Source organism: Tenrec ecaudatus, chromosome 1 (assembly GCF_050624435.1).
Source record: "Tenrec ecaudatus isolate mTenEca1 chromosome 1, mTenEca1.hap1, whole genome shotgun sequence".
NCBI classification, from domain to species: Eukaryota; Metazoa; Chordata; class Mammalia; order Afrosoricida; family Tenrecidae; genus Tenrec; species Tenrec ecaudatus.
In genome coordinates, this window is record NC_134530.1 from 158,696,112 (window position 1) to 158,714,315 (window position 18,204).

Here is an 18,204-nt window from a genome sequence, read left to right on the forward strand (position 1 = left end):
ATGGAGGAAGGCCCATGAATAAAACACAAAGCTCCATTCCAAAAGAAAGATAAAATTAAAGATCTGCAGCGTCAAAAAAAATTCAAAAGCAAAAAAACCCAAACAAACCAAAACATCAAAATCACTTCTCTTAAAAAATAAAAGAATTTTTAAAATAAAAAAACAGCACTTCTCTGTCTTACATAGAAACGGTTATAGTTAGGAAACAATTTGCTGGCTCGCAGTGCGGGGTGTTGTGTACAAAGGTAAAGTAGGTGAGACAGATGACGTCTCTTCATTGCCTTTACTCCACAGGGTGTGTAGTGCAGACCCAAACCAAACGGATTTACAGACTAAAGCGTACACCCCGTCCCTGGGTGGGCTCGAACCACCAACCTTTCGGTTAACAGCCGAACGCGCTAACCGATTGCGCCACAGAGACCCCGATACCCTCACAACACCCTACAGGGAATACGTATACACCACGTCCTCATGTCGTGGGCATACTGTGTGCTGTCTCCCAGAGTCTCAAAAGAAACAGGTGGGTTGGGCAAATGAATGACGCCTTTGTCGATTTGCAACCTGCACGCCGGGTGATTCCCAAGGCAGAAGGGCAGCAGATGGCCGTCGTCCCTCCTTGCTCCTCACCTGCCTCGGAAGTCACCGGGCCCCAGAGCCTCCGCGTCTGCGCTGCTCCGGGTCGTCTGTGCCGAGTGGGGCCCGAGGCTCGGAGCCCGCGGCGCCGGGCGGCTCTCGCTCTGCGTCCCGGCTCCGCTCGCCGCGCTCCGCGGCCCGCTGCACCGGCTGGCGCTCAGTGTGGACGGAGCTGCGAGGACGAAGGGAGGCGGGCTGCGACCGGCGGGATCCTGCGGATGCCTTTGCATCCAAGCCCCAAAGAGCGCGAAACTCCCTGGAAGTAGGGACAGAGACCCAAAACTTGACCTGGAACCGATCTGCGAGACAGTGGCTTGTTTGCATGGAGGGGACTTGCAGACACGCCGGACTGCGTCTTCGTCTGCCGGCCGGACAGGAAAGAATCGAGTGTCAAAGCTGGCTGCGGGGAGCGCTTGTCAGCAGTTTGCACAACCCTTTGCTCTGCCAAGGGAGACCAGGCTCGCTCCTCTGGCAGAGAGCTCAGCCCTGCCCGGGAGACGGGCCCTCTGGGAGACGCAATTCGCAAACCCTCACGCAGCTGCCCACGAGGCTGGGGATGGCTTTGGAATGGAGCCGGACTTCTGCGTACCCGCTGAGGAACCAGGCAGAGACTCAGCCGGAGACAGACCTGTCATCTGAGTCAACAAAACCCAATGGACTCATTCCTCCGCCTCATCGGGCCGCTGCGAGTGGCACTGATTTCGTGGTACCCGACAAGTTAGTACACAATTCCCACAAAATCCATGCAGCAACTGTTGAATTTTAACACATCCGACAGGTCAATGGGCAGAAAAGATCAATCATCTCTATCTCTAGTTAATCGCTAGTTTGAGATCCCCCGCCTAAGGCTATTTTTGCTGTTCTTGAGATTCACCTGCATGAATACGCGTTCTTGGGATCTGGCTTTACCCCCTTTCTCTCTCCCGTTCCTTTTTTGAGGCATACTACATTGGTGGCTGCAGCCATGGGCGCCGGCACGGGAACAATTGTGAGGCTGGCACGGGACCCTCTGTTGTACACGGGGTCCCTGTGGGTTGGCACCTAACAATAATACCTACATTGTTGCAAATAACACTGCCTAATTTTGTAGTTCATTGTTCTAATACAGCACAGTTGATGGATATTTGGGGAAATTATGCAAAGAACTGTAAGAAAATTCTTGTGTCTCTTTTTTAGTGAACATGTGCGTCCATATCCTAACTTTTGGTAAGGTCCGTGTCATTTTTGCTATTGAAAAAGAGATTTGCAATGAAGAAGTCATTGGTTCTTCCAAAATTATTCAGGAGATGGCCAGCTTTGTTTCCAGCATCAAGATCATCTCGTAGAACTGTGGGTCCTTCCCCGCTGTGTCCAGTTTTCCCATTCTAACCCCCAGTGAGAATGTGTCTCAATTGCCTGTTTGGTCCATTTCAGTCTGCAGAAATTGGTAGGATTCTTCCATTTCTTCATCACTAGCTTTAATTTGAAGAATAGTTGTATAAAGTGGGCTTCCTTGTGGGCATTAATGATTGCGTCCTGTCACAGGCTGCATTGGACTTCAAGAGAGATCTGGAACTATTCTTCTTGATGACGAATGTATTACCATTCTTCTTGCTGTCCCAAAAATTGAAGTAGAGACTTGTAGATAACAACGGCTATAAGAATGGATTTTGAGTTATCACTTGATTGGAACCCTGATATAAGAACAATTAAGCCTTAAGACATGGCCCTCGGCCCCAATCCCAACTATGCCTCTCCACTCAGAAAATTGTACTTCAGAGGACACCACTGAAGCTACAGCTCAGGCAGAGGGATGTGTCTGGTCAGAGCACATGGGAACAAATGAAGGGGGAGGAAGAGAGAGTGGAGCACGCCCTGGCCCACCAAGCCTGAGGACAATATCCCTGACTAGGGAAAAACAAGTGATACAAAATCGGTGACAAAGCGCGTGTAAGAGGCCTGGTAGGGCTTGATCAATGGCAATGTAACCAAGAGGAATTACTGAAACCCAAATGAAGGCTGAGCATGTTAGTGGGACAAGATAGTGAGATAAAAGGAAATAGAGGCGAGAACCAGGAGGCAAAGGGCATTTATGAGGTCTAAATAAAGGCATGTTCATATGTAAATATGTTAATATATAACGATTGGGATATAGCTTCATGTACATATATTTATATGGTAAGTAAGCAGATGGACATTGGGTCTCTACTTAACTACTCCCTCAACACAAGAGCACTTTCTTTTAATACGCTGGCATTCTGTGACTCTCACTTTCCTCATACCATTGCTGAAGTTAAAATGGGTGCATTAACAAGTGTGGTTAAGAAAGCTGATGGTGCCAGCTATGAAAAGATATAGCGACTGGGGTCTTAAAGGCTTAAAGTTAAACAAGCGGCCATCTAGCTCAGAAGCAACGCCTACATGGAAGAAGCACACCTGCCTGTGTGAACACGAGGTGTTTAAGGGATCAGGTATCAAGCATCATCAGAACAAAAATATCATATCATCGTGAATGAGGGAGAGTGCTGAGTGGAGACCCAAATCCCATTTGTAGGTCACTGGACACCCCCTTACAGAAGGGTGTCAGGGAGGAGAAGAGCCAATCAGGGTGCAGTGTAGCAACGATGAAACATACAATTTCCTCTAGTTCCTAAAGGCTTCCTCCCCCACTATCATGACCCCAAGTCTACCTCACAAATCTGGCTAGACCAGAGGATATACACTGGTACAGATAGGAACTGGAAACACAGGGAATCCAGGGCGGATGATCCCCACAGGACCAGAGGTGAGGGTGGAGGTAGGGTGGGGTGGAAAGGGGGAACTGATTACTAGGATCTACATATAACCTCCTCCCTGGGGGATGGAAAAGAGAAAAGTGGGTGAAAGGAGATGTCGAACAGGACAAGATATGACAAAATAATAATTTATAAATTATCAAGGTTTCACGAGGGAGGGGGGAGCCGGGGAGGAGGGGAAAAATGAGGACCTGATGGCAGGGGCTTAAGTGGAGAGCAAATATTTTGAGAATGATGAAGTTACCAAATGTACAAATGTGCTTTACACAATTGATGTATGTATGCATTGTGATAAGAGTTGTATGAGCCCCTAATAAAATGATTAAAAAATAAAATATATAAAAATTTAGCATATATATCTTCATAAGGGATATTGGTTAGATTCCATGTCTACCCTTCCTCTTTCCTTCTTAATTCTTTATTTCTAATGCTGGTTTTCATGCATGTGTGTGTATATAAATAAATATATATATATAATTTTCACGTGTTCAAAACATAAGGTAGCAGTCTGACATGAACAATGGCAGGTGTGGGGACAAGACAAGGGAACTGCACGGATGTCTGCTGCTCTTCATTAGGATATACATGGTGCACCTGAAGAGACTCTTTTTGGGGTGTAGTATGAGTTAACAGAACAGCTCACTTTGATATTCTGGTATTTTTATTTAAAACTCACCACGTTGTATTGTTTCCATCCTATCCTTAAGGGTTTCAAAACAGAATAATGTGGTGACATCTTGCTGACAGTGAGGAGGGCTTGAAGCACTTGCTGATGATGATCAAGGACTGCAGCCTTCCACGCGGGTTACAGCTCAGTGTAAGGAGAAGAAAATTCCGCACAGCCAAACCACTCGGTAACAGTGTGCTAAAGGGGGTCAAGATTGCAGTTGTCGAGGATTTTGTCTTGCTTGGATCACCGCCAGTGCTCATGGGAGCAGCAACCGAGAGATCAAACTACACATTGCATTGGGTAAATTAAGGTGTCAAAAATCAAGGATGCTACTTTGAAAAGTAATGTGAATCTGACCCAAGCCATGGTATTTTCAGTGTGAGAGTTGGACATTGAACAAGGAAGACAGAGAAAGAATTAATGCATTTCAATGATGGTGCTGGAGAGAATATTGAAGTTACCATGAACTGACTGCTGAAAGACCAACAAATCTGCATGGGAAGAAATACAACCGGAATGATCCTTAGAAGCAAAGATGGAGAGACTTGGGCTCGTGTACGTTAATCATGCTATCAAGAGAGACCAGTCCCTGGGAAAGGACGTCATTTTCAGTAATGTGCCAGGTAGTGAAAAAGAGGAAGGCCCGGGACCAGATGGACGGACGCAGTGGCTGCCACATGGCCTCCTACGTGAGAAGTGGACCGGGCAGTGTTTCATGCTGTTGCACACAGGGCTCTATGGGGTGCGACCAAGGAGACGGCATCTAACAATGGCATTGCCCGATGTATGTCGCCCTTCAATTAAACTATTGTTTTTGGTTTTTCATATAGGAGGCTTGTTTTAAAAGTTTGTTTTCAGTGGTCGTAGTGCCTGTCACCTTCCCTGCCAGTGTGCAATAGGAAGGTTTTTATTGCCAGAATGTACTGCGCAGGAACTGGTAGGTCAGTGGTGAGATCTCGCCTGCCATGTGGATAACTCTGCTTTATGACTCTGGTTCAATTCTTGGCCATCGCACTTTGCAACCACATTTTAAATTTTACCCAGGACTTTCAGACTTCCTCTCTACTATGAAAGACTATCTATTGCAAAGGCACATCCAGCCTTCTGGTGATTTTGGCAGCCAGGAGAAGCAATGAGCATTAGGTATTTTGGGCAACAAGAGCTGTTACACGGTCTCTCTAAAAGGATTTCGCAGCGTCTGTTACAAAGGAGCCGATTTTCCGCTCATTCTGAAGGCAGGAGACCTGATGCCTCCGTGGTTGACACACTTGGCTGCGTGACCCATCAAGGACGAAGCTCTCTGCTCCGGGAAAGATTTACAGCCTCCGAACCGGCATAAGAGGGCGCTATGCGTCGGGATCAACAGCAGGACAGTAAGTTTGGCATGAGGAAAGAGGGACAGAAACACCAGGACAAACAATTGTTGACATTCGTGTCCGTTGTAAAGTAAACCGTAGTGAGGACGCTTTGACCCTCTCAAGTAACCCTGCCGTCTCACCACACAGGTGTTTTGTTCTCAGAGGTTTGCTGGCTGCGAGTTGGCCCGTGACCTCCGCGGCTGGCTGGAGAAAGACTGGGCTTTCCCCTCCTGTGCGCTCAGAAGCCCACACTAACTGGAAGGCAGTGAGTTTGGTTTCCGTTTGTGCTGACAGGAGGCTGTCGGTTCTGCTCTGCCTGTAAGGGGTCATTATGGGTTGGAATCGTCTCAATGGTGGGTTTTCTGGTAAGGGGTATTTGGAATGCGGGCGCGTACATATCTGAATCTTCTAGACAGCAGTGGAGGGTCCGGGACAGATAAGGAGGGGTCATACAAGGTCTCCTCTTTGTCTTCCAAGGAGAGGGTGTGGGTCTGCCATGCAAACCCAAATCCAACAGCTCACATCTTAAAAGTGAGCCCGCCCGTCCCTGGGTGGGCTCGAACCACCAACCTTACAGTTAACAGCCGAACCCGCTAACCGATTGCGCCACAGAGACTGCGTCTCTTGCCGCCGCGGACACAGGGCATTCATTCATCAAGACTCCGCGCTTTGGAGAACACTTGCGCTGCCCCAAAACTTCAGAAAACCGGCAGGTTGGGGCCACGAATGGCGCCATTGTCACATTTGGAATCTGTACGTGGGTGATCCCCAAGGTAGAAGGGCAGCGGGTGGCCTTCGTCGCTCCTTGCTCCTCACCTGCCTCGGAAGCCTCGGGGCCCCGGAGACACCGGGTCGCCTGAGTCCCGCAGCCCGCGGCGCCCGGCCCCGCTGGACCGGCAGGCGGCTGGTTGGGCGGGAGGGGCCGGGAGTGAGGGGCACGGGAACCGGGAAGGGAAGCAATGGGAGCTGGGAAGCACAGGTGCGGGCTTGGTCTCTGTCCAGAGAGCTGTGCGGCCGAGGCACAGGCCGTTCTCATTCTCTCGTTTGAGTCTTCCCGTACACGAGGCAGGCGATACTCTACGGTCTCCACAGCATCTCTCGAAACTGTAGGTGTGAGTTACTCCGCCTGTGTGGTTGGATTTGCTTCTGCTCCTGCAGATGCCAGGTGTCTTCAAATTGAAATCTTTATATTCTCTGGTTACACACTGAGATCAGATGCTTGCATCAAGAATGTGATATTCCCCAGTAAACCCAAAACGAGGATAATGCTGGCCAATGCATTGCCTTTCTGTCATTTGTCGGAGTGAGGGGGTCCCCAACATTCTAACAAAGTACCCAGGAGAGACTTTGCGATTGTGGACAATATTAAAGACAGACAAACAGACAGTGAGGCACAGGGGCTCCCTATCCCGTGTCAGGACTGAGAGTGAATGCATTTCCCAATGGGTATGCATAACGGGGATTACATAGCCTTCCTGAAGCATACACATTGGAGCCAACATATGAGCCATAAGAGGGGCATGCAAAAAAACAGGAAGTGCTCTGGGTGAGCGGAGCTTCCATAGTTCCCATTTTCCCCAAAAGGCCAGAAACTCTGAGTTAGTTCACTCGGTGGCATGGCTGGGGAAAATGCTCTCTGGTCACAGTGGAATTTTTAGTAAAAGCAGTTTTGCTCCCACTTCATTTTTTTTGTGATGACCGATTTAAGAGAACAGCATTCAGCTGTGAAATTTTGTTTCCTGCTCAGGAAAAACGCCACAGGAACTGTTGTGATGTTGAACACAGCTTACAGTGACAGCTCTCTGAGGAAAACTCAAGTGTACAAGCAGTTCTCTTGTCTCAAGAAGGGTAAAAGTACCCCCCCCCAACTTTATTGATCCCAATTTTACTTTACAAATCCGGCTAGACCAGAGGATGTGCACTGGTACAGATAGGAACTGGAAACACAAGGAACCCAGGACAGATGATCCCTTCAGGACCAGTGGTGAGAGTGGAGGTAGGGTGGAGTGAAAAGGGTCAACCAATTACAGGGATCTACATATAACCCCCTCCCGGGGGATGGACAACAGTGAAGGGGGTGAAGAGAGAGCTTGGACAGTGTAGAATATGACAAAACAATAATAATTTATGATTATCAAGGGCTTATGAGGAAGGGGGAATTGGGGAGAGAGGGGGAAAATGAGCTGATACCAAGGGCTCAAGTGGAAAACAAATGTTTTCAGAATGATGAGGACAACAAATGTACAAACGTGCTTGACACCATGGATGTATTTTGGATTTTGATAAGAGTTGTATGAGCTCTCAATAAAATTATTTTTTTAGAGGTGAAATGTCGATTGATGATAAATCTCGTTCTGGATGTCTGTCAATTTCCGTCGTGCATTTGGAGTGTGTTCCATCAGGTCAGACTCGTAATCAAGCTTTCTATTTAGGGTTCTGAAAAGAAAGTGTAACAGCCTGTGACCAAAAAAACAAAAAGGCAGGATTTGCAGCAGACAAGGGACTGGTTTTGCCACCATGAAAATGCACCTGCTCATGCAGCCATCTCAGTGCACCAGTTTGTGGCAAAAACCAGCATGCCTCTCTTGCCCCATGTACCTGACCTAGCTCCCTGACACTTTTTTGCTTCCATAAATGCAGAGGGAAGGACAGCGATTTGATGATGTAGAAGAGGTGAAGAAGGGAAAAAAAAACATGAAATGCTGTCAGCTATCCAAACAGATGAGTTTGAAAAACTATTCCAAGAATGGAATCAAAGTTTTAACAAATGTATTAAGGGCAATGGAGAGTACCTTGAAGGTGATAAGATTGTTGTGTTAAAAAAACCACATATCTTTGAAAAACATAATCCCGGTTATCTTTGGGTACCACCTTGTAGGTAATATCATAAGTGGGTTATGCAATAAATAAGCAATGAGGTGAGTCACTGTCTTGACCTAGTGTTAGCTGACCCATAACACCCCCAAGCCGTCCCCAGGGCTTGGAATCACGGATCAGTATCAGCAGGAGATGTCAAGATACCACTTGCTGCATTTACGGTGGGTTGGCTATAGAACCTGATTGCTCTTGTCTAGAGACAACCTTTGAGCATAGTGAAGCAGCCAGACTCAGGAATGACCTATCCAGGGTGGCAGTCCTTAAGGGAAAGCTCTTGCGGGGCACATTATTCAGTGTGGAGAAGGTGTATTTGAAAACGTTTCTGTCTCAGAACAATGGAAGACCTTTCTCAAAATAGGGCTAGTTTTCTGGGCCTGAGGTTGGGAGTGTAGAAACAAGGTCAAACACTTTATAAAAGGTTTGGCCAAACCCATCTATGAAGCTGCAATAAAAGAAAAAGAAACAGAAGAAGGAAGGAAGGAAGGAAGGAAGGAAGGAAGGAAGGAAGGAAGGAAGGTAGATTCTTTGAGGATTTTTTGGAGTGGGAGAGGAAGGGCAGATGCATTACTGGTTACAAAGTATATATGTTAGGTTTCTGTGATGGTTTACCTTGTTTCTTGCTTCTCAACTCTGAATGAATCCACCTGGGACCCTTGTAAATCCAAGTAACTTTCATGAGGGAAAAGGAAGCTCCCCTATTACTGTCTCAGGTACACACTATCCTTGGAAGCATGCCAGGCCTCATGCGGGGGACCCTGGAGAAGTTTAAGACTGAAAATGGCCCTTCCAGGGAGCACAAAAACCCTTTGGAAAATGCCCAGAAAGTAGAGTCCACAGATCCCCGAGAGGAGCCTGGACCCAGAGGCAGAGAGACAGAGCGGGACCCCTGGGGCACGCAGGCATGTTTGCACCACACCTGGGAGAGATGAGGCACTCTGACTTGCAGGAGAGGGACCTGAGCACAGGGCCTCAGAGGGCCCTGCCCTCAGCCTGCTCCCTTTACCCCCTCCTAAACCTTAGCCTCCTCCTATCCCTCAGCCTGCTCCCTTTACCCCCTCCTATCCCTCAGCCTGCTCCCTTGACCCCCTCTTATCCCTTAGGAGGAAAGATAGAAAGTTGTCAAAATGGAACCGAACCTTGAAGTGTGATCCTCGAGAACTTGAATGAATTGGTAGTGGTTACTTTGAAGCCGATTCTGTTAGATCAGGAATGATAAATTGGAGGTGTCCCAGTGACATGCTCTGTTAGGACAAGCTACCCTTGAAGAACGGGCAGGTGCTTCGTTCCTCACAGCTGCTCCCCTGCCTTTGACTCACCAGCACAGGCTAGACACTTCTAAAGCATTTTACTGTGAAGTAGGTGGAGGGGTTAAATATCAGATGCTGTGTGCATTAAACAGCTTGAAGAATGTACCAACCTGCATCAGGTCATGGCTTGCCCTATTCCTGCCTGGTCCGCTAACCGTCTCCTGAGGAACAGCTAGTGGGATCCAAGGGCTGACCTTTCGCTTCCCAGCTGACACTGAACCACTGCACCACCAGGGCCTTCATGTCTGTTCCTGGTTGGTTTTTTAATTGATGATGTTTATAACTCTAAAATTTACATCTAGGTCTCTAATCCAGCTTGAGTTGAGATATGGATCCTGATTCATTCTTCTGCAAGTGGGAATCCAATTTTGCCAAACATTTTTTTTTTAACCAAACATTTTTTGAAGAGATACGTCTTCCCCATTTAATTGGGTTTGGACCGTCCGTCAAAATCATTTGTAAGGGAGTGGATTTTTATTTATTTATTTTTACATTTTATTAGGGGCTCATACAACTCTTATCACAATCCATACATATACATACATCCATTGTATAAAGCACATCCGTACATTCTTTGCCCTAATCATTTTTCAAAGCATTTGCTCTCCACTTACGCCCTTTGCATCAGGTCCTTTTTTTTTTCCCCTCCCTCCCCGCTCCCCTCCTTCTCACGAGCCCTTGATAATTTATAGATTGTTATTTTGTCATATCTTGCCCTATCCGGAGTCTTCCTTTCCCCACTTCCCTGCCGTCCATCTCCCAGGGAGGAGGTCACATGTGGATCCCTGTAATCAGTTCCCCCTTTCCAACCCACTCACCCTCCACTCTCCCAGTATCGCCCCTCACCCCCGTGGTCCTGAAGGTATCGTCCACCCTGGATTCCCTGTGCCTCCAGCTCCCATATGCACCAGTGTACAACCTCTGCCCTATCCAGCCCTGCAAGGTAGAATTCAGATCATGGTACTTGGGGGGAGGAAGCATCCAGGATCTGGGGGAAAGCTATGTTCTTCATCGGTGCTACCTCGCACCCTAATTAACCCATCTCCTCTCCTAAACCCCTCTGTGAGGGGATCTCCATTGGCCGACAAATGGGCCTTGGGTCTCCACTCTGCACTTCCCCCTTCATTCACTATGGCATGTATATATATATGTATACATATACATGTATATACACTCACACACATATATGTACACATATTCTTTTTTTTTTGCATGATGCCTTATAGGGAATGGATTTATTTCTAGGTTTTCTGTTCTGTTCCATTGGTCCATGTGTCGCTCATTGTGCCAGCACCCCGCTATTCTCACTACAGCGACTCTAGTACGTTTTGAGGTCAGGAAAGAAGCGTTCCTGCTTTGTTCTTCTTCTTTAGTTGAGCTTTGCTGATCCTCTATCTCTTTCCTTTCCAGATAAAGTTTGTGATTAGTTTCTCCATCTTTTTGTAGAATGATGCAGGGATCTGGATTGGAATTGCACTATATCCAAAAATTGATTTGGGCAATAAAGACATTTTCACAATGTTAAGTCTTCCTATCCATGAACATAGTATATTCTTCCACCTACATAAATCTTTTTTGGCTTCTTGTATTAGTGTTGTGTAGTCTTATTATGCGTTCTCCCCCCCCCCCTTTGGTTAGGTTTATTCTTGAATATTTCATCTTTGGGGTTGCTATTGTAAATGATATTGTTTTCTGGATATCCTTTTCAGAGTTCTCTTCATTTGTACACAGGAAGCTGATTTATTTTTGCATGTTAATCTTGTAAACACATTGCTGAATCTTCCAAATAGTCTTTGAGTTTCTACATAGAGAGTCATATCATCTGAAAATAGAATGTTACTTTTTTCCAATTTGGATGCCTTCATTTTCTTTTTGTTATCTTATCATTCTGGCTAAGATTTACAGGACAATATTGAATTGAGTAGTGATAAAGGGCATACTTGTCTGGCTCCTGTTCACAGGTACAATGAGCTTTCATGTGAGGAACTCAGTATTTATACCTGGCTAATCCATATGGTTCCTGTTCTGTCCTCTATGGTTAATTTACTGCATCTGGGAGCACGTGCATATAAAAGTAGCCCAATTTATACATATCTGGACTCTTTATTCCATAGGCAAGTCTGGTACAGGCAGACATTGGTTCAGCAGCCAGGAGCAAATACTTCTGTCAATGAAGAAATTGTAGAGAACTGGGGAGTGATACCGGAATTAAAGATATCAAATGTGCCTACCACTAAGAGTAACTTCATAGCTTTGTAGGCCAGAGTGTGATCCTCTAGCCCAGTGGTTCTCAACCTGTGGGTCGTGACCCCTTTAGGGTTGAAGGACCCTTTCACAGGGGTGGCCTGATTCATAACAGTAGCAAAATTACAGTTATGAAGTAGCAATGAAAATAATTTTATGCAACTATATACATAAATTTATGGGTGGGGGTCCCCACAACATGGGGAACTGTATTAAAGGGTCATGGCATTGGGGAGGCTGAGAACCACTGCTGTGCGCATTAATACTTAGCCTGAAATGCGACAACCGTCCTCTCACCATGTCTTCTTACAAGATGGAAAACAAATTCTCGTGTGTTTCAGTTATGCATAATGTTTAGAAGAAATAGTCTTGTCATAGTGACTATTCCCCTGATTGATCAGGGAAGGAATCATGAAGTTACAGTCGGTTTGTCTGTGATTTGCATGCTGGACCTTGGACGAAGTTCTGTGCTAACCACAGTGGGGATCGAGCGATTGAGCCTTCAGGAAAGAGAGTAGCTCCAGCATTGTACAGATACACAGGGGTAGTGAAGATATTAGAGACCATGACCTTAGAATCAGGGTACGGCTTATGGGTAATGACCAGCATAGGGCTGAGAGGAAGCTGCCAGGAGAACCCTCAAACTTCCCACTTGGGTGAAAACACGAGCCCGAATGAGCCACGAATGTGTGATCTTCAACTACACTTGCTGCTCTGGGTGCTCAGCTGCCTGCGCAGCACCGTGGATGCCAGAGAGCTGGGCCTTCGCCCAGAAAAGCAAAGTTGAGCAGACACACTGGCAGCTGTGGTGGCCCCCGTCTGTACAGAAATTAAACCAGTGAGACTCTGCCTGGATCTGTATACTTCATGTCATAAATGCAAGTGTGCAAACGTTGGCTGATGGCTTCAGGTGTAAATATAAATTGGGCTTTTAGTGGGGCTAGATCTAAATATTGACTTCAGGGAAGGTGTTTGCCCCAGAGTTGATTAGGACTCATATGACGGAGTGGTGCAGGTATTTAGACAAGGTGGACATCTGTGACATCTTTAACCTTCACCACATAGGGCCCAGTCTTATACTAATCCTCCCAAAAGAAACTGGTTATGCGATATGAAACAACTCTTTGCAGACACTGGCTGCAGGAGCGTCGGACACTGCTCAGACTGAGCTCGTCGTCGTGTGCGTCCCAGCAGCCTGAACAGAAAGCGTCTAACACAGGTGCCATCCAGGAGAGTTCTTAGAAGGGTGAGACCCCAAGGCTGCATCCAAATTAGACCTCCGAACCCACCGATCTGAGCTCTTAAAAGCCAGCCCAGAAAGAATGCAAGTGTTTCCCCAGCAGATGTGTTGTGGACTGTTGGGCTCAGGGGTCCCCAGCAGCAGTAAATAATATAAAAGCAAAAGGACATGTACCCAAAAGCAAAGATGAGAGGTATGAAATCCAGACAAATGAAAAGGAGAGCCCAGTTTCAAAATGAGGAGGATGCTAATCAATGGCGGGGCTGGGGGGTGCGGGCAAAGTCACGAACATCTGTACAGACTGCAATGGGGAGCTCATTTACTCTGTAAACTTCCCACTTAAAGCACAACGCACACACCAAGAAGGGTAGAGATGCCTAGTATTTACCAAAGATTCATAAGGTCTAGTAAAGAATAACGTATGTAAAGAAAGATAAAAATAGCACACAAATCTTCGGGGACTGGGAATCAGCCCACAGAAGCACAGACTTGACATGAATGATGCAATGAGCACAATGTGAGAAGAGCTGTAATAAACATGTCCCACGTGTTTAGGCGGTGAAGGGACGTATCAGCTTGATGAGGAGAGAAATGAATTTTTTTCGTTTTTTCTTTCTTTTAATTCTAAAAAGTGCCCCATGCCCCCACTCCCCTTTTCTTCCTTGTATTCATCCTTTTGTTTTCCTTTCCCCGCCTCCTCCACCATTGTCTACCGTGTGCATCCCTGGTTTTGGTCTGGTCTCTGCCATACTACACAGTCTTCACCCCTAAAATATTTGTATACAGTAGCTTTTTCCCTATGCTACTTTTGCTTTTAAAAAATTTTTTAATTCTTACCTCAGCGGGCTCATGTTGTACTTGTCCTTTTGTGCCTGACTTACCTCGCTTAGCATGATTTCCTCCAGTTCTTCCCATGCTGATATGTGCCTCATACGTTCATCACTGCTATTTAGTGATGCATAGTACTCTATTGTATATATATACCACAGTTTTTTAATCCACTCGTCAGTTGATGGAATTTGGGTTGTTTCCAACTCCTTGCAATTGTGAACTGTGCCGCAATGAACATTGGAGCACAGATGTCTGGTCTTGGTTTGTTTCTTGCCTCTTCTGGGTATATGCCCAGTAGGGGGGTTGCTGGGTCATACGGTATCTCTATTTCCATCTGTTTTAGGTATCGCCAGATTGAGTTCCATAGTGGCTGTACATACTTACAGTCCCACCAGCAGTGGATGAGAGTTCCTGTCTCCCCACAGCCCCTCCAACACTTGTTGCTTTCTGATTTTTTGAATTGGGCTACCTTTGAGGGTGTCAGGTGGTACCTCATTGTTGTTTTAATTTGCATTTGTCTTATGGCTAAAGATCAGGAACATTTTCTCATATGTTTGTTGGCCATTCAGATTTCTGTCCCTGTAAAATTTCTGTTCAAGTCCTTTGCCCACCCTTCCAGTGGGCTATTGGTTTTTTTCTTTTTGGAATCTAGCAGAGTATTGTAGATTTTAGTAATAAGGCCTTTGTCTGATGTGTCATTGCTAAAGATGTTTTCCCAGTCTGTGGACTCTCTTATTACTCTCTTGGTGAATTCTTCAATGTACACAGGTGTTTTATCTTCAGTATATCCCATTTGTCAATTTGTGCCTCCTCTGTGTTTGTGTCCTTACCTATTTCTGATAGCCTGTGTATTCCCTGTTCCAAAGTTCTCAACTTGGTCCCAATTCCCTCATTGATGGCCCTAATGTTTGGGGTTTAACTTCAAGGTCTGTGATCCACCTTGAGTTTATTCTTGTGCATGGGGTGAGATGAGGGTCTTGCTTCATTTATCTGCATGTTGATATCCATTTTTTCCAGCACCACTTGTTAAAGAGGGCATCGGCTTCCCATTTGATATATTTGGGGTCCTTATCAAAGATCAGGTGTGTGCATGCTGATGCTTTTATTTTTGGGTTTTCAGTTCTTTTCCATTGGTCTGAGTATCTGTCATTGTACCAATACCATGCAGTTTTGAGAACTGTGGCTGCATAGTATGTGCCAAAGTCAGGTAAAGCAAGCCCTCCCACGGTGTCCTTCTTCTTGAGGAGTTCTCTGCTAATTCTGGGCTTCTTCCCTCTCCATATGAAGTTGGTAATCAGTTTTTCCATTTCTTTGAAGAAAGATGATGGTAATTGTATCGGGATAGCATTAAACTTATACAGTGCCTTTGGCAGAACTGACATCTTAACTATATTAAGTCTCCCAATCAGAGAGCATGGAATATTCTTCCATTTGTTGAGGTCGCTCTTGGTTTCTTGTAATAGTGTTCTATAGTTTTCCCTATATAGATCTTTTGTTTTTTCAGTCAGGTGTATCCCTAGATATTTCAATTTGTGTTTGGCTATTGTGAAGGGTACCACCTTTTTGATTTCTTCTTCTGTGGTCTTATCTGATGTGTATAACAGTCCGATGGACTTCTGTTTGTTGATCTTGTATCCTGCCACTCTGCCAAACTCCTCTATTGCTTCCAGTACTCCCCTTGTGGTACTTTTGGGATTTTCCATATATAAAATCATATCATCTGCAAATAACGATAGTTTCACCTCTTCCTTCCCTAGACGAATACCTTTGATGTCACTTCCTTGCTTTATGCTGTTAGCTAAAACCTCCAGCACGATATTAAATAGGAGTGGGGACTGTAGAGGTGAAAAATCTCTGGACGATGTTAACAATAGATTGGATATTGCAGTAAACATAGCAATATAAATTGTCCAAAATGAAACTCAGAGATAAAAATAACTAATAACCCCTCCCTCTCTCCGTTTCTCTGCCACCCTGAGTGCGGTGGTGCTCCGACTTCACCATGTCGTCTCATAAGACTTTCAGGATCAAGAGATTCCTGGCCAAGAAACTGAAGCAGAATCGGCCCATTCCCCAATGGATTCGAATGAAAACCGGTAATAAAATCAGGTACAACTCCAAGAGAAGACATTGGAGATGAACCAAGCTGGGGCTGTAAGGAGCTCCGTAGAGGGTGGCACGCATGGCCGCATTTTCCCAGGCTCAAATTTTGTCCCCATCTGATGACTTGAACTTCTATTGGCAAATAATCTGGTTTATTCCTTGGTTTTTTGCTTCCTAATCAAGTTTAACAATAAATGATGTAAGGCTGAAAAAAATAACTAAGAATAACACGGCATCACTGATCTGTGAGAAACCACCAAATGGCCTCAACTTAAAAAGCTCATTACCATTGAGGTGATGCCAACTCATAGTGAGTTGCCAGCTGAGTTTGCAACACTGTAGCTCTTTGTGGGAGCAGAAAGGCCTGGCTCTCCTGCAGAGGTGCTGGTGCTTTCAAACTGCACACCTTTCCGACCACAGCCCAGTGGCTCACCTCTAGGCCACTAAGTCTCTTCAGCAAGTGGCCTGCTGTCCATGCAGTTGCAGTCCCAGGAACAGAGAAGGAGAGAGGCAGAATAAACCCTTTGAATTCATTTGGATAGATCTCAGGAATCCAGGGGAGGGAGGGAGGGGGGAGAGGGGGGGCTAACGCTCCTTGGCATCTAGGTGGAGACAGTTGATAGGAATCTGCCATTCAAGGAGCTGCTGGGTACCAAGGAGATCCTGCAAGGGTAGATCCAGGAAAACCAATTAAAATAGAAGATTTTAAAGGGAGAAGGGCGTGGCCCTGGGCAGAGCTCGGTTGAAGAGTAAAAGCTAAGAACATCTCCACTTCGTGCACGTGGTCATTGTTAGTGTCTGCCAGTTGGTTCTGAGCTCAACAGCGGCCCTGTGTGCACAACAGCGAACGCTGCTCTGGCCGGCACCATCCTCACCGTCCATGCCATGTCTGAGCCCATGGTTGCAGCCCCTGGGTGCCTGCCTCTCTCGGAGGGCCTTCCTCTTTTCCCAGGACCACGGGCTTCCCCTGGCAAGAGCCCTTCTCCTGGGATGAGCCCACAGTCAGCGAGTGGAAGTCAACAGGGAAAGGTTGCCAAGTGCAGTGTATCTCAGCCAGCCCTGAAGGCAGCCTGTGGTGCGTTGCTGGTGAGGACGCTGGGGTCTTCAAGGCTTGAGCCTTGGTTTCCTTGACCTCAGGGCCGTTAGGCATTAAACCATGGTCCAGGCAGGCCTCTCACTTGTTGATGCTTCAGATCATAAGCTGCCGAATGAGTTTGCTATGCAAATACTATTTTGTTAATTTCCCTGACTGACTAAAGTTCTGTGCTGTCTCCATCCCCAGGTGAATTCAACTCAGGCACTCGAGGGTTTATAAACTTAAACAAAGGACTCTCAATTTTCCCCTTAGTTCTTTATTCATAAACCCAGAGTGCTTTTCAGCTGAGGAACCCACGATTTCGTTGGGAAACCTCAGCTTCTCTGGGGGGTAGAGACAGGCAGAGAGGGGTGATGCAAACCTCTCCACCCGCTCTGGCTGGTGGAGCGCTCACAGCGCGGCTGGGTGGGAGGAGAGCAGAAAAGAGCAAAGGAGCGGGTTCCCGGATTGTACTGGAGGACAGCCACCTACCGGTGACGTCGAGCCTTATGTAGATGAGGCAGCGCAGTGGCTGCTGGATGAGCACACGTGGTGCTTAAATACGTTATGATTTCCTGTACTTTTGTGGAGAAGGAGTGTCTGATATTGAATGAGTTTTTGTGCTTTAGGGTGTAGGAGCGATCTGTAACGAGGGTAGCTAAGTGTCCCTGTGTGTAAAGTGTATGGGTTGTGAGCGCGCGTGGGGCGAGCGGGCGAGCAACTCATACTTACCTGGCAGGGGAGATACCATGATCACGAAGGTGGTTTTCCCAGGGCGAGGCTTATCCATTGCACTCCGGATGTGCTGACCCCTGCGATTTCCCCAAATGTGGGAAACTCGACTGCATAATTTGTGGTAGTGGGGGACTGCGTTCGCGCTCTCCCCTGATAATGGTCTTAAAAAAACAGAACTGTCAGTTTTGAATGTTCCCAATTACAATGTAGTATTTCTATATTTTGTTTCACTTAAGCTTCAAGATATCTCCAAGAGTTTGCTCACTTCAGCTTTACTCTTTGTTTAGTTATTTCTTTGGTTTGTCATACACTTCTTAGGTTGCTAGTGTTTCTGAAGTTACAATTGATCGCTAACAA

General features: G+C 46.3%; 3 non-coding genes across 3 annotated transcripts; 1 reads left to right on the forward strand and 2 right to left on the reverse strand.

The window, feature by feature from the left end:
• Nucleotides 1-347: 347 nt before the first annotated feature.
• On the reverse strand, nt 348-421 carry TRNAN-GUU (transfer RNA asparagine (anticodon GUU)). Its single transcript has one exon. It is a non-coding gene; the product is annotated as a tRNA-Asn (tRNA).
• Nucleotides 422-5,977: 5,556 nt separating this feature from the next.
• Nucleotides 5,978-6,051, reverse strand: TRNAN-GUU (transfer RNA asparagine (anticodon GUU)). The gene has a single exon. It is a non-coding gene; the product is annotated as a tRNA-Asn (tRNA).
• An 11,785-nt stretch (nt 6,052-17,836) lies between these two features.
• LOC142438126 (U1 spliceosomal RNA) lies at nt 17,837-18,000 on the forward strand. Its single transcript, XR_012782560.1, has one exon. It is a non-coding gene; the product is annotated as a U1 spliceosomal RNA (small nuclear RNA).
• Nucleotides 18,001-18,204: the final 204 nt, after the last annotated feature.